This window comes from Numenius arquata, chromosome 3 (assembly GCF_964106895.1).
Source record: "Numenius arquata chromosome 3, bNumArq3.hap1.1, whole genome shotgun sequence".
NCBI classification, from domain to species: domain Eukaryota; kingdom Metazoa; phylum Chordata; class Aves; order Charadriiformes; family Scolopacidae; genus Numenius; species Numenius arquata.
In genome coordinates, this window is record NC_133578.1 from 40,008,038 (window position 1) to 40,028,709 (window position 20,672).

Here is a 20,672-nt window from a genome sequence, read left to right on the forward strand (position 1 = left end):
CTTCTTTTGTTCTTAGCCTACATTAAGATTCTTGGTTTCTGTTATAACTTCTCTCAACTGGATAACTGCTGATTTTAGTTTTGTTTATTCTCCTAAGAACTATTTTAATTTGGGGAAATTTAGGGTTAGTATACATTTTAAAGAAATTAAGCAGGGATGGATTTTGTTTAATTAGAAGCCCCTAATCAACTCTAGCTTTCCTTGGAATGATACCCTGCAATGATGATACTGTACTTTTTTTATTATTAACACATCTTGACAGTGTGCAGTGCAAGACACAAGTTGATTTTAAACTGCTATGATAGTTTTGGTTGGTTTGGGGTGTTTTTTTTTTTTTGCTTTAGTCTCAATAAAGAATTTAGTTAATGATGCCTGAGTCGCCAAGTTGGCTAGTCAAACTAACTGCTTTGTACCATCAAAGCAAGGTGAAAAGGCACAGAGTTTAGCCTAACTTCTCCTGGCATCTTTCACACTCATACTCTGTTTCTTTTTCTTCCTTTTCTCTTAGGCAATGGACAGCTTTTAAATGAAACATTTACTCTCAGATTTGTAGTCATTTTTCACCACACCAAATGTATCCCTGTTGGGACTCTATAAAATCTCCTTTGAAGAAACTCAAAGATTGTCTAGTTTCTCCAATATGGAGCCACACTTTCACGTTTTGAATCAGAATGAGGGAGTTTAACCAGCCCTTGTCAAAATACCCCTTTTCAGATGACACTTATCTGACTTGCCTTTCAGTGGGACAGAAGCCACAAGCTCTTCTCGCCAGATACCATGTTTAATTGATTCCAGTAAAAGTGAAGCTAATCTATTTTCAGAAAAGACAAATGTCCTCCAGGAAATTAGAAGGCAAGTAGAAGAACTCGGAGGAAATGTGGAAGGACCATCTTTGGGTAGTTTGTAATGTCGGTCCTGACAGCACATCGGAAAATGCTTGCCATTTTGATAAAGGAGAATTCCTTTTGGAATCCTCTAAGGAGTACTGGAGAGACAACCTGCTATTAATCCCTCAAATCAAAATGAGGCCTATGCCCAAGTCTCCAAATTTATAATTATGCTAGAGTTCCATAATACATTTTTCAGGACCAAAGAAAGTCTAAAATCTAGTTGTTATAATTCCCAGAAAGTCAATTGTAAAAATCAATTTGAAGATGTGAATTATCAGGGAAAAATGGTATCCAAAGCATAGATGTTCAGTTAAGGGGAAAATATGGCTTAATCTTCATAATACTGACAAAAATGAATCTTGAAGTACAAAACTTAATCAAGAAGTGTAGCTGAACTCCATATTGTAAATTTACTTAAATCACGTTACAAAGTTAGTACGAGACAATAGGCATTAATAATGAGAAATGCTTAATATAGTCACATATTTGCATCCAAAAAAACCAGATGAGTCTTACCTAATTCTCACGGAATGCCTGAACTGGGCAAGTGATAAAATTATTTACATTTGGTGAAACTAAGCAAAGAGGCGAAGTGCTTTACTCAAGGCCATATAGTGAGCTACTACTGAAGCCATCATTAAGAACTTAGCTTTCCGTTCCTTGGTAACATTAAAAAGAAAGTCAAAATGAATTGTCTTTAAATTTTCCTACAGAGTGAGAAGAAAGAAAATCAGAATTGGATTTTCCGTAGTAGTACAGATTCATGAGAAAAATATGTTTATATGATTTTTATTTCTTTGTCACTTAAAAGATGCTGTGATAAAGCAATGCTGGACTTGTTTGCAGTTGCATATCAATGTTCAAAAGCACACATATACTTAGAGAAATTAAAAGTGTATGCTGTTAGCAATATTGCAATGACTGTCAGCCTTCACACTTTGTGACATAAACTAATCGCCATTTGGGACACAGTAGACACACGTGTCTCTGTGGAATTACACTGGTAAGCATGACAGGAATTGTGTGGCTTCCACTGAAATGTTTGTATTTGTGGTTGTTGGCTACAGGTCTAGATAAATCCATGATCTCTGTGGTTTTTACTGGAACTGTCTCTGGCAATTTAGCTTGTACGTAAGAAGCATATTTGAATTTCTTAGTAGGTAAAATGACAATATTTTTTTAAATACCGAAAAATAGTTGTGTGTTTTTTTTTTCCTAAAGCATTGAAAAGACGGAAATATAAGAGTTGGTCTTGAAATGCACAGCACTGGTTTTGATTAAGGGAGGGGAAAAAAAACCCAACTTACTGCTATATTTTTTTTAAAACTAGGGTGTGCTGAATGGAGCTGCTTTCTGAATTGTCTGAGTTCTCGTCTCTGCAAATATTTTTAGTAGGCTTATCTGAACTCTACAATCAGTTATCTAAATAAGATTTCCATCTTCTTTATGGAAGATGGAGGGATGGAGAGAAAGTTGCACTTGATTTGCATAAAAGGATGTATCCTTTTCTTATCTAAACAGTTTCCTTGCTTCCATTAGTTCAGCATCCAGTATCACTTGGAAAAACCTATTAGATGTGGTTGGGGTTCCTTTATGTTCCAGTGGCCCTTTGTCAGTCCGGGGATGCACAGATTTCCTAAAATATGTATAGCTGAAAGATTCCTGTTGGACAGCAGAATGCTTTATTTGTTGAACTGCTAAGGTAATGTGATCTTCTGCAAGCTGGACACCTTTCTACTTGTCAAAATGCCTCCTAGATTCCCTGACAGCTAGTTCAAGAGCAGGATGAATTATGAAAGTAATGCGTATGCTTCCTTCCATCAAATCCTAACCAAACCACCTGGCAGGTCCAGAAAACTCAGTCTGCTTTGATTGTGTATACTATAGCAGGCTCAGTTGGTTTGTTTGCTGTCTTTGACAATCTGCAAGTTGAATTCCTTGTCTTATTTGCAAGTGTGCAGATATTAGAACTATGGCTTCTGCAAAATACTGTTCAGATCTTGACAGGGTGTTTCCACTGTCCTACATTCGGTATTCAAATGCAAAGAATTGGCACTGCAGACATTCAGCACGTTTGAAGTCATAGTGTAGTATTTCACTATGTATCCAGGCTCATTATCCAGTTGTTTTCTTTATCCTTCATGTTACGTTCACTCATTATTGGCTGTATCTTCTTTACCTAACCTGTTTTCCTGGAAATATTGTCTTACAGTATCTCAGACAAAACAAAAATGAATTGTACCGACGGAGAGTCATTCATACAGCAGTGAAAGCTGTCAGATATTATTACAGAATTCAGTGAAGACAAGAGTTCATTAAAATGATGTATTTCAATCATCACAACCATATTCTGTCAGTACCAGTTAGTGCAAATATTACATGTATGGTCTGTGATACATGTTAAAGTCGAGTACTGCTACCTAAAAATCACAGTGTGCAGCAATACAAGTAATTGTAGATTGTTTCCCTGCTTGTAGCTCCAGTGTATTAACAAGAACAGGAATATGTCTTTCTATTCATAAGCAGCAGTACTTTGATAGGCATATGTATCGTCCAGGGAAGTGGTTGAGGCACCATCCCTGGAGGTATTTAAAAGACGGGTTGACATAGTGCTTAGTGAGATGGTTTAGTGATGGTTTTTTATCAGAGTTAGGTTGATGGTTGGACTACATGATCTTAAAGGTCCCTTTCAACTTAGACAATTCTATGAATGTTTAACTATTTTTAGCTGCCGATATCTTCTAGTTTGAAATCAGATGAGTTGGTCATTTGATTTCAAAGTGAAAATCTGCTGTAATGGATGCCTTTATACATATAAATTCCTATTGTTTGAATACTTGTCCTCTGGCTCCAGGCAGTCTTCGGAGATGTGTGCGTGTTGATGCTTTTTGGGTTTGTTTTTTTCTTCTTTTTTTTTTTTTTTTAAGAGTTCAGACTTTACACAATATCTTGTATTGCCAGATTATTTTCTCTCCCAAATGCTGGAACTCTAGTTGTCTACTACATGTATCCTGCTAAAGCAAACTACACTCATCTTTGATTAGCCTCAGCTGGAATATGAACACAAGTCACATCTTAATCCTTAAACAATGACTTTTTACATACAAAACTAGTCTCCTGGGTCTTTTACTGAAGTTGGAAGACATTGAATTGTGTTTATACCTTCTTAAAATGTGACTGAATATTGTTTTAAGCCCAACAGTGGTTTCTTTTCTCTTCTCAGTGGCAGTTTTCAAAAAGTTGTGGCTCTGTCCTAAATCTTAAATTTCCCTTAGTAGGACCACATACATATAATACAATTTATTTGGTCCCCTGTGCAGATTTTTCTTTGAGCTAGATCTCAAAATCTTCAGAGTAGACTTTGAAAGCTATAAAGCTTATATCCACACGATAGAAGTGGTTAAGTCTTTGAACTGTTTACATAGCCAGTCTGGTGCTTCTCATGAAAATAAGGGGGAGGGTTTGCCATAAGATCAGGATGAAGAAAATAAAAAATGTTGGCAATTTTTCCTCTGCACTTCCAATATTCAAAGGAAGTTTTCTGATGTGAATTGAGACACAACATGACAGAAAAAATCTCGTTCTAGACTGGCCAATATCTTTCCCAGCTAGGAAACAGCTCACCATCTGAAAGAAAATTTTTATTAATCTATTTGCAGGCTCTGAGTTCACTAAAGGCTCATGTATCTGTGGGAAACCTATTAAATATGTATTGGAATTACCCCACTGATGCAAACCCAATGAATTTCTTTATATTTTAGTATCTCCTTCAAACATATTTCTGTCACCAAAACAAAAATTCTAGATAATAGAGTCTTAATATCAAGACTGCGGTAAAATGTCAACAAAAATTGTGAATTATTTAATACAGAGCAGATAGTCATAGACCATTTCTGTTGCATAAAGGGCATGCCAGTTAGCTGCACAGTGTGAACATAGTCAAAGTTCTACTTGTATCTCTCCTCTGAAGGCCTAAGAAAAAAATAAAAATACTATATGTGATCTTCTGCAGTTACGTTCTGCCAATTAAAAAGCCTTTTTCATAGTTTTTTTTTTTTTTTTTTCATACCAGAGTTTGTTTCATAGTAATATAGATCGGAGCTAACTGTGCTTGGAAGGGTAAGATGAAAATAAGGGCTTGAGGATGCAGCGTGCGATACTAGGTGTGAAGTTAGGAGCTAGCACTGTGGGTTTTTGAAAAGTTAATTTTGAAAAGTCAGGCTTTTCAGTAATCCTTACCAGGTTATCACTCATGGCTTGGCAATACTTGGATTACATATCCAGCACCTACAACAATAGTGTAAGCTAAGCTTTGGTTTACGCAACTGAAGATTTTAGTAGTGACTTGCTGCAGATATATTTATCAACAAGATAAGATGATGTCACAACTTCTAGAATTACAATGCCAGTATTAAAATCTTGGCAAGTACCGATCTGTTGGCTATCAAGTATACCAGTTGGGGGTTTCAGACGAGAATCTGAGATCCTGATGATTGAGCTTCTCTTCAATATGCTATTAGGTATACTAATATGAGAAACTACTTTATGTTCCGATGCGTGTAAAGTGAACAGGTTTTTGCATTTGCAAGTTTGGGAAGAAAACGTGGATAAGATCATCCCACCACAATAGATAGATACCCTACTTCCTCCTACTCTGAAGTGTCCAGTCCTCAGAGAAGTTGCTACATTTTCCAGTCCTGTGGTGTCGAGCAATGAAAACTTGCAGAGTTAGGAATGGATTAGACGTCCCAAAATGTTCTGATTTTGTATCAGCCTTAGGTCAGATTCTTTTCAAAAGGACAAGGAGGTGCACTTCTCAAATTTATTTTGGTCAAATCTGTCTATACTGAAATGGTTGGATGTTTTTTTTCCATTCATGCTTAAGAGTGAGTAATTTGCTGATGAAATTTAAGTCTTTTAAATTACTTATGAACTAAAACAAAGGAGACTGTCCCCTTGAGAAGGGGGGTATATGTTCAGATCAACAAAAGGAGGAAACAGTACTCTTCTGTTTTGTGTATGTGTTTCATAGAATCATAGAATGGTTAGAGTTGGAAGGGACCTTAAAGGTCATCGAGTTCCAACCCCCCTGCCATGGGCAGGGACACCTCCACTAGACCAGGTTGCTCAAAGCCCCATCCAGCCTGGCCTTAAACACCTCCAGGGATGGGGCATCCACAGCTTCCCTGGGCAACCTGTTCCAGTGTCTCACCACCCTCACAGGAAAGAATTTCCTCCTAATATCTAATCTAAATCTCCCCTCTTTCAATTTAAAACCATCACCCCTTGTCCTGTCACTACACTTCCTGACAAAGAGTCCGTCTCCGGCTCTCCTGTAGGCTCCCTTCAGATATTGGAAGGCTGCTGTGAGGTCTCCCTGGAGCCTTCTCTTCTCCAGGCTGAACAACCCCAGCTCTCTCAGCCTGTCTTCATAGGAGAGGTGCTCCATCCCTCTGATCATCTTCATGGCCCTCCGCTGGACCCGTTCCAACAGGTCCATGTCCTTCCTGTGTTGAGGACTCCAAAGCTTCGAGTCAACCCTTTCCTCCAGCTTTTGACAGAGGGAAATACATCTTGCTTCCACTTCTGTTTGGGGGCAGTGGGGGTAGTGTATAATATAAAAATGGACTTGTAAGAAGATAGCAGCAAATCAGCGTGGTGGGAGGTAGCCTGGGGAGTTTTTGAGTAGTTTTCCCTGCTGAAAACACAGAGCCAGTCCCATAGTTTGCTACAATGATCCGAACAAAAATTCTAGCACCTGTAGCTTAAATCAGTGGGCCAGGCTTTTTATTCCTGACTCCAGTATCTGCTTATTAGAGAACCTAGAATTATTTTGTTTTTGTTGTGGCTCCGTGTCTAAGAGCACAGCAAATCCATTATTCATAATGTCTTCCCAAGTTCACAAAGCCATTGAATAGTGCTGCATATCTCCTTAAGGCTGCCACCCACTCAAATCCATTTTATTTGGACAAATAAAGAAACTCTGCACTGAAGAAAACCAATTTGAAAACACACTGAAATTCATTTTCCTCACTTAAATATTAAAGTGCTTATATTTATTGCATTTCAGCCATGTTGTACTGTTTTCAAAAAGGATTTGCTCATTTAATAGGTCTAACAGAATTTCAGTAAATTTAAAATATGGAAGAAAATAAACTAACGTATGACAAGAGTAACACTGCTTTTTATGCAGTGAATCTGCACTCTGTAGATTAAACCCATCCATTAATATTCTGTGTAACTGCATACTAATTTACAATACCACAGCACTGGCCCAGGCTCTCATGGTTCTCTGCACTGTTGCAAGTGACTGGTTTTTTGTTAGTTTGTTTTTGGGTTTTTTTTAAATAAAATAGTTTTTTATTTGAAAAATGAGAAGGACTAAAGTTCCTGGTTTGCAATACAGTAATAAATAAAGAGGGGCTTCTAACATTCACTTGTCACTGCACTTTTTAATTTGAGACTGTGAGTTTTTCTTTATCTGACTCTTAATAAAGGCATTTTCTTCTATATATATCAGGAAACAGTAAGACACCTTCTGGTAGCTCATGGTGCATGTATACATTTTTGGTGCTAATTCATTTGTATGTGATGTTCAGTGAGCACAGCTTGCGGAAATCCCTTTACGTGTGCGTTGACCAGTGTAAGTTATCCGTGTTGCTTACATGAGTCTTCCTGAATATGGGTTGGGATTAAGATATAGAGATGTTAGTCTAATCTCATATAAAAAAAAAATAAGTTAAGAAGCTGGTGGAATTACATTATGAAGTACTGGTACTGCTTTCTCTATCCTATATGGAATTTCATCACTATAAAGCGAGACCAATGAATGGATTCTGAGGTAAGTTAATGGTGGAGTTCTTGTTTGTTTGGAGGGTGGTTTTTGGGGAGGAGGGCATTGTTGGGGTTTGGTTTTTTTTTGAGGGCTGATAGCTTAATTAAGTCAGTTTTATAGAAACTGTGTGGATGTAGTTGAGTTCTCTACCTTTATTTTGCTTGTCTACTATATAATTCTTGTTTCAGTTTTACCCTTTGGTCCGTAGTTTTACAACAGTTGATATTTTGGAAGGCAGACAAGAATTTTGTTGTAGAAACAGTGAAAATCTAGGTAATCCTTGATGCAGCTTAATGTTGTCTCTTAGCAAACAGAAGCCCCGACTTCTTATTCTTCAGTGAGACAAGTCTTCTTGTCAGCTTCTGCCTAATTCTGGTAAAGCCATGGAACAAAGTTGTCACCTAAGCAGATGTTAGAGGGTGGGTTCCCTTCATTTAATGTGCATGAAAAATTGGATCTTTAAAAGTGCCTGAAGGGTTGATTGAAAAGCTGTTGGAGCAGGCACATTGTGACTTTGGAAAATCCCATTAAGGATCTAAGTGATTATTTAAGCACCCAAAAGCTATATGAATCTGAGACCCTGCATTGCCAGGGAAGTGTGGAAATTTCATCCTAAATGTACAAATTTATATAGAATATGGTATGATAGATCTCTAGAGGATGAACTCAGGGTAGACTTTGGCAAGGTCTTTTACACAGGAGTAGCTTTTTTTAAAAAATGTGTTGTTATATACTATTATAGACTTAAAATCCTATAAAAAGCAATTTTCTATTATAGTTGTGAGTGACTTTTCAGAAGAAATAATTTGATCGGCCTCACAGTAGGATACCAGGTTTCAACAGAAAATGTGCATTTCAATGTAGCATAGTAGGTTTATCTGGTCTTCTGGTGTAAAGATATTTCAAATTTTATTTTTCATTATCACATTTCTCATTTTCTGGGTTGTGTGTGACCAGTCAGTACTTGCGCATATAATGCCATATTCTTTCATCTATTCACATAATCAAGTAGATGACCCGGCAATGTGCGTTCACAGCCCAGAAAACCAGCCGTATCCTGGGCTGCATCAAAAGAAGTGTGGCCAGCAGGTCGAGGGAGGCGATTCTACCCCTCTACTCTGTTTTGGTGAGACCCCACCTGGAATATACTGTCTCCATCTCTGGGGCCCCCAACGTAAGCAGGATGTGGACCTGTTGGAGCGAGTCCAGAGAAGGGCCATGAAAACGATGAGAGGGCTGGAGCACCTCTCCTACAAGGACAGGCTGAGAGAATTGGGGTTGTTCAGCCTGGAGAAGAGAAGGCTGCGAGGAGGTCTTATAGCAGCCTTCTGGTGTCTGAAGGGGGCCTACAGGAGAGATGGGGAAGGACTCTTTATCAGGGAGTGTAGTGATAGGATGAAGGGTAAGGGTTTTAAACTGAAAGAGGGGAGATGTAGATTAGATATTAGGAAGAAATTCTTTCCTGTGAGGGTGGTGAGACACTGGAACAGGTTGCCCAGGGAAGTTGTGGATGCCCCATCCCTGGAAGTGTTCAAGGCCAGGCTGGATGGGGCTTTGAGCAACCTGGTCTAGTGGAGGTGTCCCTGCCCATGGCAGGGGGGTTGGAACTGGATGATCTTTGAGGTCCCTTCCAACCCAAACCATTCTATGATTCTATGATAGAAAAGTGAAATAAATGAGGAAAAGGAAGGGAATGAAAGAAGTGACAAATTCTTCAAGGTGCTTGAAATGCACCATAAAGGAGGTCTGAATATGTAATTTAGATTAATTGATTTAGGTTGAATTTTCCCCAATATTTTATTTGAACAGCAGAAACCTAAAACTGGACGATAACATGTTTGAATGGAACAGTTCTAACATAAGCATTAATATACACGCACAATTAAATCACTTGGTAGGGATCCATCAAAATACACGTATATCTTTCAATATCAACCTTGGTACATTCTTGATGAGTTAAGAGACGTGTGAATTTAGTTCTTCAGGGTTAGCCAGAAAAGGCAGAAGTGAAATAAGGTAAGAAACCTGTTCAGATTTTCGTATTTTTTAAAAAAAAAAAAAAGGCAAAAATAATAAAAACATGGTAGCTTCCGCACTGACTGCGAAAACAGAACATCAGTTCAGTGCTGATGCCAGCTGATATGATAATTGAGGATAACCCACTGTCACCAGGGAGCAAGACTTTGCTTATTCGGCTGCAGAACTGCTGAGCAGAAAACATGCTCGTACTAGTTCTGCAGTGTTTAATGTTGGCTTAAATGGTTTAGATCTATTTTATTATTACTGAGATTGCGCTTATCTGATTATCTAGTACCCGTATGCCTTGAGGGAGTAGGAGATAATTGTTTAATAAAATAAGGCTACGGTTTTCAATAAGTGATTTCTAGTGCTTCTGTCTTTAACTGTCCAACAAAAAAATCCCTTAAGGAAGCTTGAGTTGCAGAAAGTGCTGAGCAAGAGTTAGAGTAAAAAAATAATATAAGCACCACCGTGTACCTTTCTGAACCCGAGTGCACCTTGCCCCTGGATTGATGTCAGTAATTCTGGGATAGATGATTATTCTTTCTGTATAGTGCAAGGAAGACCCAGGCATCTCAGAGGAAGACAAGATTGTGTTCTAGTTCCTGTCCTAAGGACTGAAATGGCATTTTATTCAATAACTATGAAATACAAGAGCTGACCTTGGAGGAAGATCGCTTTAGTTCTTGTCACTCCAAGTTCTGGGACCATTGGTCTGCAGAAATTTTTTTCTTCAGCTGACTGAATTTATTTTCTGCACATAGTCAGACTCGATGAAAAAGCTAGAAAGTTATAGCCATGAACAAAGGGTTTAATACATGAATGTTGACTTTCCTCAGGCAGAGGGAAGAATTAAACCTAGATTTTGAAACTGGATCGAGGAATCTAAGCTGTGCTGTCCTGCATCGTGTCAGGAGTGGGTACCGGTGCAGTTTATGTGGGGTCCAAAACCCATAGGTATATGTTACAGATGTTCTGGGAATGCCTAGTAAGTTGAGTTTCTTAGAGTAGTGTTAACAAATTAATTGTTTCTGACTGAGTTCAGGGTAAGACAGATTGCAAATTTCTAAATATTGTCAGGATAAAAATACTTTGGACTGTTCCCAGACATTGATCTTTTACTAATACTTACAAGCAAGACCAAGGTTCTGTGTATGACCAAGATGGTCCCTGAAAAGGGCACTTACTAAGATTTTTGGATATAAGTTGCCTAAATCTTGTTCCTGTCCCATGACTTTCAAAGTCATTTTAAATGACCTGATTTTAAACTTGGGAAAACATGTCCCTTTTCAAATGCAAAATAATGCGAAGTTGCATATAAAAATGCGTTTCACTTCTGAAAATTTGGATTGTAAGTAACATGCTTCTGTTCAAACTAAAGTAGCTGAAATAAATTATCAAAGTTGATCTGGAGCCCAGTTTCAATGGAAAGTGAGCTTTTGTAACAGCTGTTGCCATGAGCTGAAAAATGCCTGGTGCTGCCAGTGATTAGGTGTTGACTAGTGAGATTTTAAAGAAACCTTGACAAAGTACAGAGTTCAACTGAGCCTACATAGTAAAAGGTAATGGAGAATATATTACAATCTGGTATGAAAATGTATGTGCTATATTGCAAAATTTTTAGTGTTGGCAGATGTTCTCTTGGCACCACAAAGTATTCCTCACCCTCCTGAAGTCAGACCTGGCAACTACAACCCGTTTTTCTGTGGTTAGGGTGGACACGGTTTGCTGCCGAGGCGTTCAGGCTTCTCTGGCATCCCTTGCTACAGCGACTCGGTCCAGAACAGTACACATGGAAAAAAAAAAAAAAATGGTCAATTCAATTTATGGTGATCACTTGCTGGTGTCTCTGTTGAGAAACCTATGGAGGTACTAATTTCTGTTGCTACTTTTAGGCTAAGTTTGACAAGTGATGTGTCTTCTGGTCCTCGTTCTTAAATGTCCTGGAACATTTAAGAAAATAATTTAATTACATGCTTAGTTCCAGATAACATCTGTAAAGGATTCTACGGCATCACTGTATTGCTTTAGAAATGAGTGTGATCTTGTAATTGTGCATGCTGTTCTTCCTGTACAATGACGCTTACTTGGGATGCGCACTGTGATTATATAGGTTTAATTATATTGATATAAAATCATACCCTTAAGAGGGAAAGTTAGAACAAAAAGACTAAACCATTCTTAAGTAGAGATCTTATGCCTTACTGTTTTATCTTCTCTTTTAAAAAAATTAAGCTTCACAATGAAAAGCCTTTGTCTGGAAGCAGAAAATAATGCAAATAATACTACCTCTTACACAACACTTCACTTGTTCAAAGAAATGTAAGATGTAAAGAGGCTAAATCTTTGGTATAATAATGAGCAGATTCATTATTCATGTTTCAAGCCAATAAAAAAGGAAGTAGATTATTGGCATATACTATTAGTTTTTGTGAAAACCTTCTAGTGAAAGCCTAAGTAGAATATTATTAATTTAGTAATTTGTGCTCTTCACTCAAAAAACATATAAAGCTATTAGCAATCATATTTATTATTCTCAGTGTCTATCAAAATAGATCCCAGTTTTGAGTAGTATTTGAATAACTTGCAGAACATAATGTAGCTGCTTGTATTTCTTTTTTGTCTACTTTTGCTAGATAGGTCTAACCAAACACGGTACCTGTGAAAGTCTTTTGTTCAGTAAAACCCAACCAACCACTATCTGTGTGCGCTCTATGCAGAAACATGCTCAATAATTAATAGTAGAAAAGAAGGGTTCTTATTATTTCCCATACCAGCATCAGGCAGTCAAGTCTATGTTCAACACCATAGCAACCACTGTGTCCTTAAAACTTTGCCTTTATGCTTTTTCTCTGAGACCATTTTTTTACCAGTGATGTGTCTTAGTAAGCTGATCAGTCTCTCACTACTAGTGGAAGTTTCCACGCACTCAATAAATATGCAGCTTCTGCTAAAATACGTATACTAGAAGCCTTCCAGAAAAATAAATATGGTGCTATAATTGGCTACTTTCCAGTCGTACGTATTATGTTACATAAATTGCAAGAAATTGAGACAAATAAGCTTAATCCCAAAGGTAAGTCATGAAGTTTTGTAACCTCTTTCTCCTGCATTTATAGAACTCTATTTCAAGGACTGTGATTATTTGGCTGTTATCTAATTTCACTGCAGAATAGAAATCTGACTGCAGCATTGCTTTCTGCTGGTTAATTATAAATTTATTAGGGGAGTTTTGACCAAATGTCCCTCACTATTAGGCCTTGCTGAAGCTGAAGTTCAAGCTATTAGACTTCATTTAATGTAATGCATTGTGCTCGTTTTCTGTTCTGCGTGTGCTGCTTTTTTGTGGGTTTTTTTTTGTGTTCTCAGGTGTGTTCAATTTTCCCTTTCTGTTTTCCAAAGAGGCTCTTTCAAGTTATAGAAATAGGACAGAATAATCTTTAGAACAGCAAAATATGTAAGGAGGCGAGGTCCCTGGAGATGAAATAAATTTCCAACACAACAAAATAGCTTTCCTGTTCTGTTTGGGTGTTGCTGTTGACTGAGTAGCTTGTTGACAACACACAAATGCATAAATGGTAGCACTAGCGGAGGTGGAACCACAGAATAAAGGAGGGCCATATTTGTATTTTGAGGTTTGCAGTCAAGCTTGTGGGCACACTATGATGGACTTACTTTTGGCCCACATTCCTGCTTTAGGTAGATTTTAACACTTTTGTGGTGCTTGCAAAGATTGACCCCCAAAATACGTGGGACGGGGCTGGGCTGGGGAACATTTAATGTGCCCTGACCTCATAAAATGAGATCCAAAGTTAAGAGCCAGTCATGCTCGAATGTTGCCTTTCAGCTTCTCTTAGAGTCTACAGCTACCTGAAAGGAGGTTGTAGAGAGGTGGGTGTTGGCCTCTTCTCCCAAGGGAATAATGACAGGACCAGAGGAAATGGTCTGAAGTTGGGGCAGGGGAGGTTTAGATTAGATATCAGGAAGAATGACTTTACTGAGAGGGTGCTCAGGCACTGGAACAGCCTGCCCAGGGAGGTGGTGGAGTCACCATCCCTGGAGGTATTTAAGAAACGTGTAGGTGTGGCACTTGTGCCTGAGATTGTGGGGGTCTTTTGTGTGTGTGTGGTTGGACTCGGTGATCTCAGAGGTCCTTTCCAACCATGAAGATTCCGTGAGTTTTGCTAAAATGGAGGGCTTGCAATATGTGTTAGAAAAATTCTGTCCGGACTTGGGGCTTACCTGAAAGTGTAGCAGCATCCTGTGGGAGCACAAAAGCTTGCCCTGTGTGTGCAAGGTGTTCCTTATACAAACAAGGCCAGAAGAGGATTGTGACTACAGTTCCCACTTGCAGCAGGGTGCTGTATATTCACCTACTAAATCACTGTAGATTGTATTACTGATTTCAGCAGGATCTGAAGCGGGGCTGGTGACAATTTTGTGGAGTCTTTATAAATAGGTGTTAAAAGAAAGCTGCCGTGCTCAGATCAGCTCCTGAAAAGGAAGGGGAAAAGAACCTTGCTAAATTTCAGAGAAGAAATCCGTATTCTGATAAACTAACTGCTGCAGCCTTTCAAAGCCTACCAAGCAAGATGAAAATGTAACTATTAAAGTCAACTTAAGTCCTTTTAATTAAGAGAAGCAATTTGAGCCATTTCAGAACCTCCATGTTTTAGCAGTATGACTCCGAAGTTCTCATATTTCTCAAGGATGTCTAAGAAAAGGATGTAATGGTATTTTATTGCAGACTTGTAACTTGCTGAGTCAGATGAGTAATGTTTGTCTATATACCTAGAAAATATTAATAAAACACTTATATCATGTTTGGGGTTTTTTCTTCCTTAGCTAAACCTTCCTAGTTGCTAAGCCTTTGCTTTGCTTTTGGCAGAAGGAGGAGGAAAAGGACAGGGGAAGGGAAAGAATTACACCCTTGAACTTACCAGTTAAATCCATACCGCTTCAGAGATCAGTTTCCTTTTACATGCTCAATTTACTGTGCACTAGACCAAAAGTGCGAGCTGTCAGGCTCCTGTGGTGATAAACCTGGATCTAATCCTGCTCCTACTGACATCAGTGGCAACCCTTGTGTTGCTTTCAGTAGGAGAGGGACTTATCTACACCGTGCTGGTTGATTCAGGCAGTCTTACCTGCCCGAGCTCAGAGCAGCCTCTGATGTGAGTGATGACAGGAAGATTTAATACTTAATCCTGCTTCTTCTCACTGTGAATTTAAAAAGCGTAACAATTAAAATTATCTGAAAGCAACAATATAAAGTGATTTTTACATGATTTAATAACTCAGGAGTAACTCTGCAAACTGACCGTTGCTAGAGAAACCCTGACTTATAACTTCTTTTAAATTGGGGGATTGTTCTTTGTTTTGCAGAGCGCTCGGATTGTGTTCCCTAAGTGCTGAGTATGAAGATAAATTATACAGAGAAGGATTTTATTTATATTTTCTTTCTAAATTTGTAAATACTGGAGAAGAAACGCTTACATTTTCACAGAGATAGTAGTAGCGTATACTTTAGCACTGCATTTTCAGTGTCCGACACTGTTTTGAAAGAGGGCACAAATTAACGTTCACAATTTGAAGAGAGCTTCATTTTATTGAAGGTAAGTAGTAATTGAACAAAATGGCACATATTGGCAGCATCATACTGGCATATTTCTTTTCAAAGACAAATGTACTTTATGGAGGAAGTGTCCTCACACGTCAATGTCTTACAAAATGCATTACATTTAGTGAAATAATGAGTCAAGAAAAAAAATCGTTGTCATAAATAATGGCAGGCACTTTTTACTGAAATACTGGTAGTTTTACATTCTTGACATGAATAATTGTGTGTGTCATATGTGAAGCTACCTAGAAATAAAATGGAGGTCATAAAATGTAAAGACATGATAGGATGCATTTATAACAGCATAAACCAAACTGGCATTTTAATGTCTTTAGTCAGCCCATTTGCCACACTTGCCCATTGATCTTGGCTGGAAAAGCTCTATGCCTAATTTAAACAGATTTTGGAGATAAAGCCATAGAATGGGAAAGGGCTAGGACTTGGTTTGTTAATAGTAATCTCCTCTGCACTGTTACAATTATATCACTATAACAGGACTGGAGGCTGGTTGTTGTGTGACCTTCCAAAACTTCCTCAGAAATGTTGTGTCCACCTTCATAGCAGGTGACTTGCTGGTGTAATTTACCTTGATGTTTTACCTGCTCGTGGTTGCAGGTCACACAGAAGGATTTGATTCAATAGGCGTGAGAAAGGGTTTAGTTCAGTGTTCGTTCTGTGGGACGATTTGAGAGAGCAGTTGTTGGGAAAGATAGTGCAGTCTGAGAGTGTTTGTGCATTTGATATATTCCTTTGGAAGGCATGTAAAAAGATATTTGGTAGAGGCACTGACTCAAAAGTACATGCTTAAAATCTCATTAATTTAGATTGACTGTGTAGGTGCTTTCACTTACCATGCTTGAAATGAGATTTAATATGGCACGGCAATAAAATAAGTAACTATGACTACCTAACTAATAATTGAAATGGTATCACCTCCCACCCCCCTCAGTTTTTCCAGCTAGAGCTTAACATAGAAACCACATAATTTAAAAAAAAAAAAATGAAGAAAGGAGGCAGAGCGTGTCCTGTTTTCATAGGATTGCTAGTAAGCATATGTTGTGCATTGGGTGTTTTTTCTTAAAACACTTTTAAATAGCAAAAGAATTGGCAACATGTAATCTCACTTTTTGCTCTGGTTTGCTGTGTGTCTTTGGAAATTAGTTCTAAGCTAGCGTGGAGCACTGATGTCGTCCAATGCTTTGTGCCCTATAAATGCCCACAAAGCATTGCCAAAGGGCCCTATATTGCCCTTTAGCAATAAATATGTACCAGGCAGTTTGAAAATGTTCCTCTCAGGGCATGCCAGCTTGTTGTCCTTCCTGAGTTTTAACTCTGTGCAGACGGGAAAGTATACAGGGTAAGAGAAATCTACCCAGTATTTTCTTTTTAATTATTGTACAGTTGATGAAATATCTAACTAGTGCATTATTTGGCTGCTATTGTACATTAGTGTGGAGTCGGCAGCCTGTTAATATTCGGTGAAGTCTTATGTAAGTGGAAATGTTTCATATCTTCTGTTTTCAGTGCAGTTTTACTGAAAGCCCTTTCAAATTTGAATGAACCATTCTGGGATGTGATTCTTAGAAGTCTCTAAAAATTAAGCAGGTAACTTTTTCCCATAACTGTGGAGCTAGTGATATAGATAATGGTATGATTAATTTAAATGCTAACGGTCATGGTATAGGTGTTCTTCTTGTAACTCTAGCAGTCTGTCCATGTTTGTTCGAACCCGTTAAGAAAAATCGAAACCTGGTGAGGTAGAATAAAGGCTGATTTATTGATTGACGTCATTACCTTACCTGCTATTAAGGTAAGGGAAATTGACTTTGTAGGGAAAAAGAGAACGCTGAGGATAATTAGTCATGAGTCAAGAAAATGTGTTAGCTGGTGTTTTACGTTGAAAAAGTAGTAATAACACAAATAAAGGATGAAGGTTGGAATCGCTGTCTCGGAGGAGGTTCAGAATGCAATCTGCAAAATACTGAACTACTGAGCAGTATTTCTACAATGGCATCATTTATTCAGGACCTCTTTTTCTGTCTCTGGATGTAAGCAACAAGAGTACTGCAAATGCCTAACCAGCTAGATGATTCCTTCTCTCTCCTCAACAAAAATGTTCAGAGATGGTGAAGCATATATCCATGAGACTATGTAATCATAATGAGGAAAAAAAAACTATTAGGTAATGAACGTTACTACAGATTTATTCTAATGTAGACAAACTTGAACCATTAGATAGAAATATGAGCTCCCATGAAAAACAGGGGGATGCTGTACCCTTCATGTTGACTTCTTTTTTGTGGAAAAAGAACATCTAAATAAAATGTTCCCCTCTCCAACCAAAAGATAACTTGTATACAAGACAGTCTTGCTGAAATTATATCTCAGCTGGAAGGAAAGATGAGTTTATTTTATGTAGCAGTTGGAGGTTCTTAAAAATATCAGTCAGTCAGTCACCAGAGTGGTAAATTAAATCTTGAGAGCCAGAGCTCACTCATCAGTACGCAATGATATGGAAGTGGCAAGGAGAGAGACAGACAACTGCATCAGGTCTGGGTGTTTATGTTCTTGATGGAAAAGTACAAATCATTTCCTTCCCTTCTGCTGCTGTCATGGTCCATCACTTTAGTCCATTTTCACCTTGCTAAGGGATTCTGAATGGGCCTTCCTGCTTTGGCACCTAATTAATCTCTCACAAGCCTGGTCTTGCAGCCTGTCTGCCTGGGATGGTCTATATCTTATGTCAGTGACTCACAAACAAAATATTCTTTTTTACTTTACGTTCCTTCCTTTTTCTATGTTCTTTCACCGCAAGCCCCCTCAAGCAGGTTGAAGATGTTGTTCTGCACCTGCCTTTGAAGAGGACATACATACATCCTGTTATTACAGGAAGACATCCCCTTTTCTTCTAGTGGAACACTGTCACACTGTGGTATGTAAAGTTGTCTATGTTTTCAAAACTAATAAGTGCCAACAAAAATACAGAGCAGGATTTTGCTTGTCAGAAACTGTTCAGCAACTCAAAGTCTTTACAGTGTAACAGGCAAGCAGGAAAACATTGGTCACTTTTTAGAAATGGCATACCTATATACAAATAAAAGTATATGATCTGAGATTAAAAAGGCCTATTCTGTGGTGTAAAACATTACCATGAGTCTATGAAACAAAAAATTATTTTACTGGAGTTATTTTATTGTCCTATATCAAGTGATCATGAATATCGGGTATCTTGTGCGCCAAGCTCTAACAGCCACAATACTTTATGACTAGTTTAAAACGAGTCCTTGTGATAAAATAACACATGTACTCTATATAACAGATAATACTGAATGGTGTAATGTATTATCTATAATAGAAAAACATAGATTCTGTAAAATGATACCAGTGGAATCTAATATTCCTTTGAAATAATATTTCCAGGATAGTATTTCTACTCAGAAGCAACTTATCTCCCTTCCACTATCCCTTCTGTGGGGACAGGCTTGATGTTTAGCTCAGCTCAGCATATGCAGTTCAGTCTGGGAAATGGAAATGCATTAAAAGACATCTGAGAAGTCACTTTGTTAGATCAGTGATCAGGGTAATGTCCATCAAAACCCTTTAGCTTTACTGGCCTGTATCTGATCTGCAGATGCTGATCTGTGCTGTTGATACAAAACCTGCAAGAGCTCTGAGAGTCTGCTGGTGACATCCAGGCAGGAAGAAATGAAAAAAAAAAAAAAAAAAAAAAAAAAATCACATCTTTAATTCCCCCTGCTGACAGCTTCCTTAATAAATATTGTAAGAAATTTCTCAGTTAAGAGCCACCCGGTAATCTAATTTGCAAGCCCCAATGATATATTCAGCAGCCAGCTCAGGGGAGGTGTGTTTCTACTGTCAGAATCACATGAGCAGGGAATAAAATTCTGAGCTGTCACCGAAAGCTGTAATAATTTATGGTGAGTTGTTGGCTTTTATTTTTTCATACTATTTTTGACTCAGCTGAACAAAGAGACTAGAACTGCTACTGACTTTACATTGATTAGGTTTTTCCATAGTATGCTCACCTACCTGAATGCTTTCACAGGATATGACAATACAAACACTGCAAATTCATCAAGTTTCACGTATATCTAAAGAAATCATAGACTGAAACCCTATCAGCATGGATGACTCTTGTGTACAGCCATAACGAGTGGTGAATGCTGGTTCATTTCAGTTGTCTCCCTTCTTGACATGCTCGTGTGGGAGTTAAGCCTTTGCCGTTCTGTTTGGTTTTAATAACCCGGATTTGTTTCTTACCTTGTGTGGGCTCCTGGTGAGGCATCCTTGGGCTCTTCCTTCTCTTCTGGACTCTGGTTTAAGGAACGTTCTTCTCTGGTGTGCATGCAGAAAACAAAACAAAAGCCAAAAAGCTTTTATAAGATCATAGCTATATAGCCAACTTCAGGCTGTTTTGTGAGAGGACTGATTCTCTCCAGCAGTGTCATAGTGGTTGTGTCTCTATTCCTTATGATGGGAAAAGCCTCTGTCTTGTGTTCCATCTGTATCAGGTTGACAGCCTGAACTGAGAAGGATCAATAGTGTTGTCTCAGAAATTAACTCATTAAAAGATAAGAAAACAAAGCAAATATCTCTAGGGTATTACTTCATAGCTGATCAGCTGGGAGAAACTGGGATAGTTGGAAGTTTTCAGCGTTGGAAGAACTTCCAGAACCATGTCACAGAGTAATTCCGTTGGAACTGTGGTCAGTTCATGGTAAAGACCTCGATTCTTGGGGTTCACCTCTGTTTCCTCAGATCTGCTTTAAGAACTTACAGCTTATAATGGCTAGGGGCTCACCCATAGTAAGAGACTTTCTTCAGGGAAAAGGCCTCTTGGGTGTCCACGGTGACAAGACTCTACCCTCAGTGAAGAACTCCCAGACATCACTTAGTTTCTTTCTGTAGATCTTGAGAAGAATGTCAGGCTGCCAGCACTCTCTGGCTTTCTTCAAGGTGCAATCTATAGCATGGTGCTATCGATTTCTTAGACGCCCTTTGTAAGCAAGAAGGAAATGGTGCTGTCCCTATCCTACCTTTTCATCCATGTTCCTTTTAAATTCTGTATCAACAAGGCTTTTGAGGATGCACCCAGGAAACAGAAAGTGATGCTTTCATTGTTGGTCCTCACAATTCATTTTTTTAAAACTTGTTTCTCCATTTCTTTTTACCTTCCCACTATAGCTTTCATTACTGGGAAGCAAACCCTAACTGGTTTGGTTTTTTTTATTTTCTCTGTGGTGTAGTGCTTGGGTGATGAATAGCTGTCAAAGCTCGTTTTTTCTGA

General features: G+C 38.3%; 1 protein-coding gene across 1 annotated transcript in view; it reads left to right on the forward strand.

The window, feature by feature from the left end:
- Positions 1–20,672, forward strand: part of SPAG16 (sperm associated antigen 16) — a 320,746-nt gene that overhangs the window by 243,640 nt on the left and 56,434 nt on the right.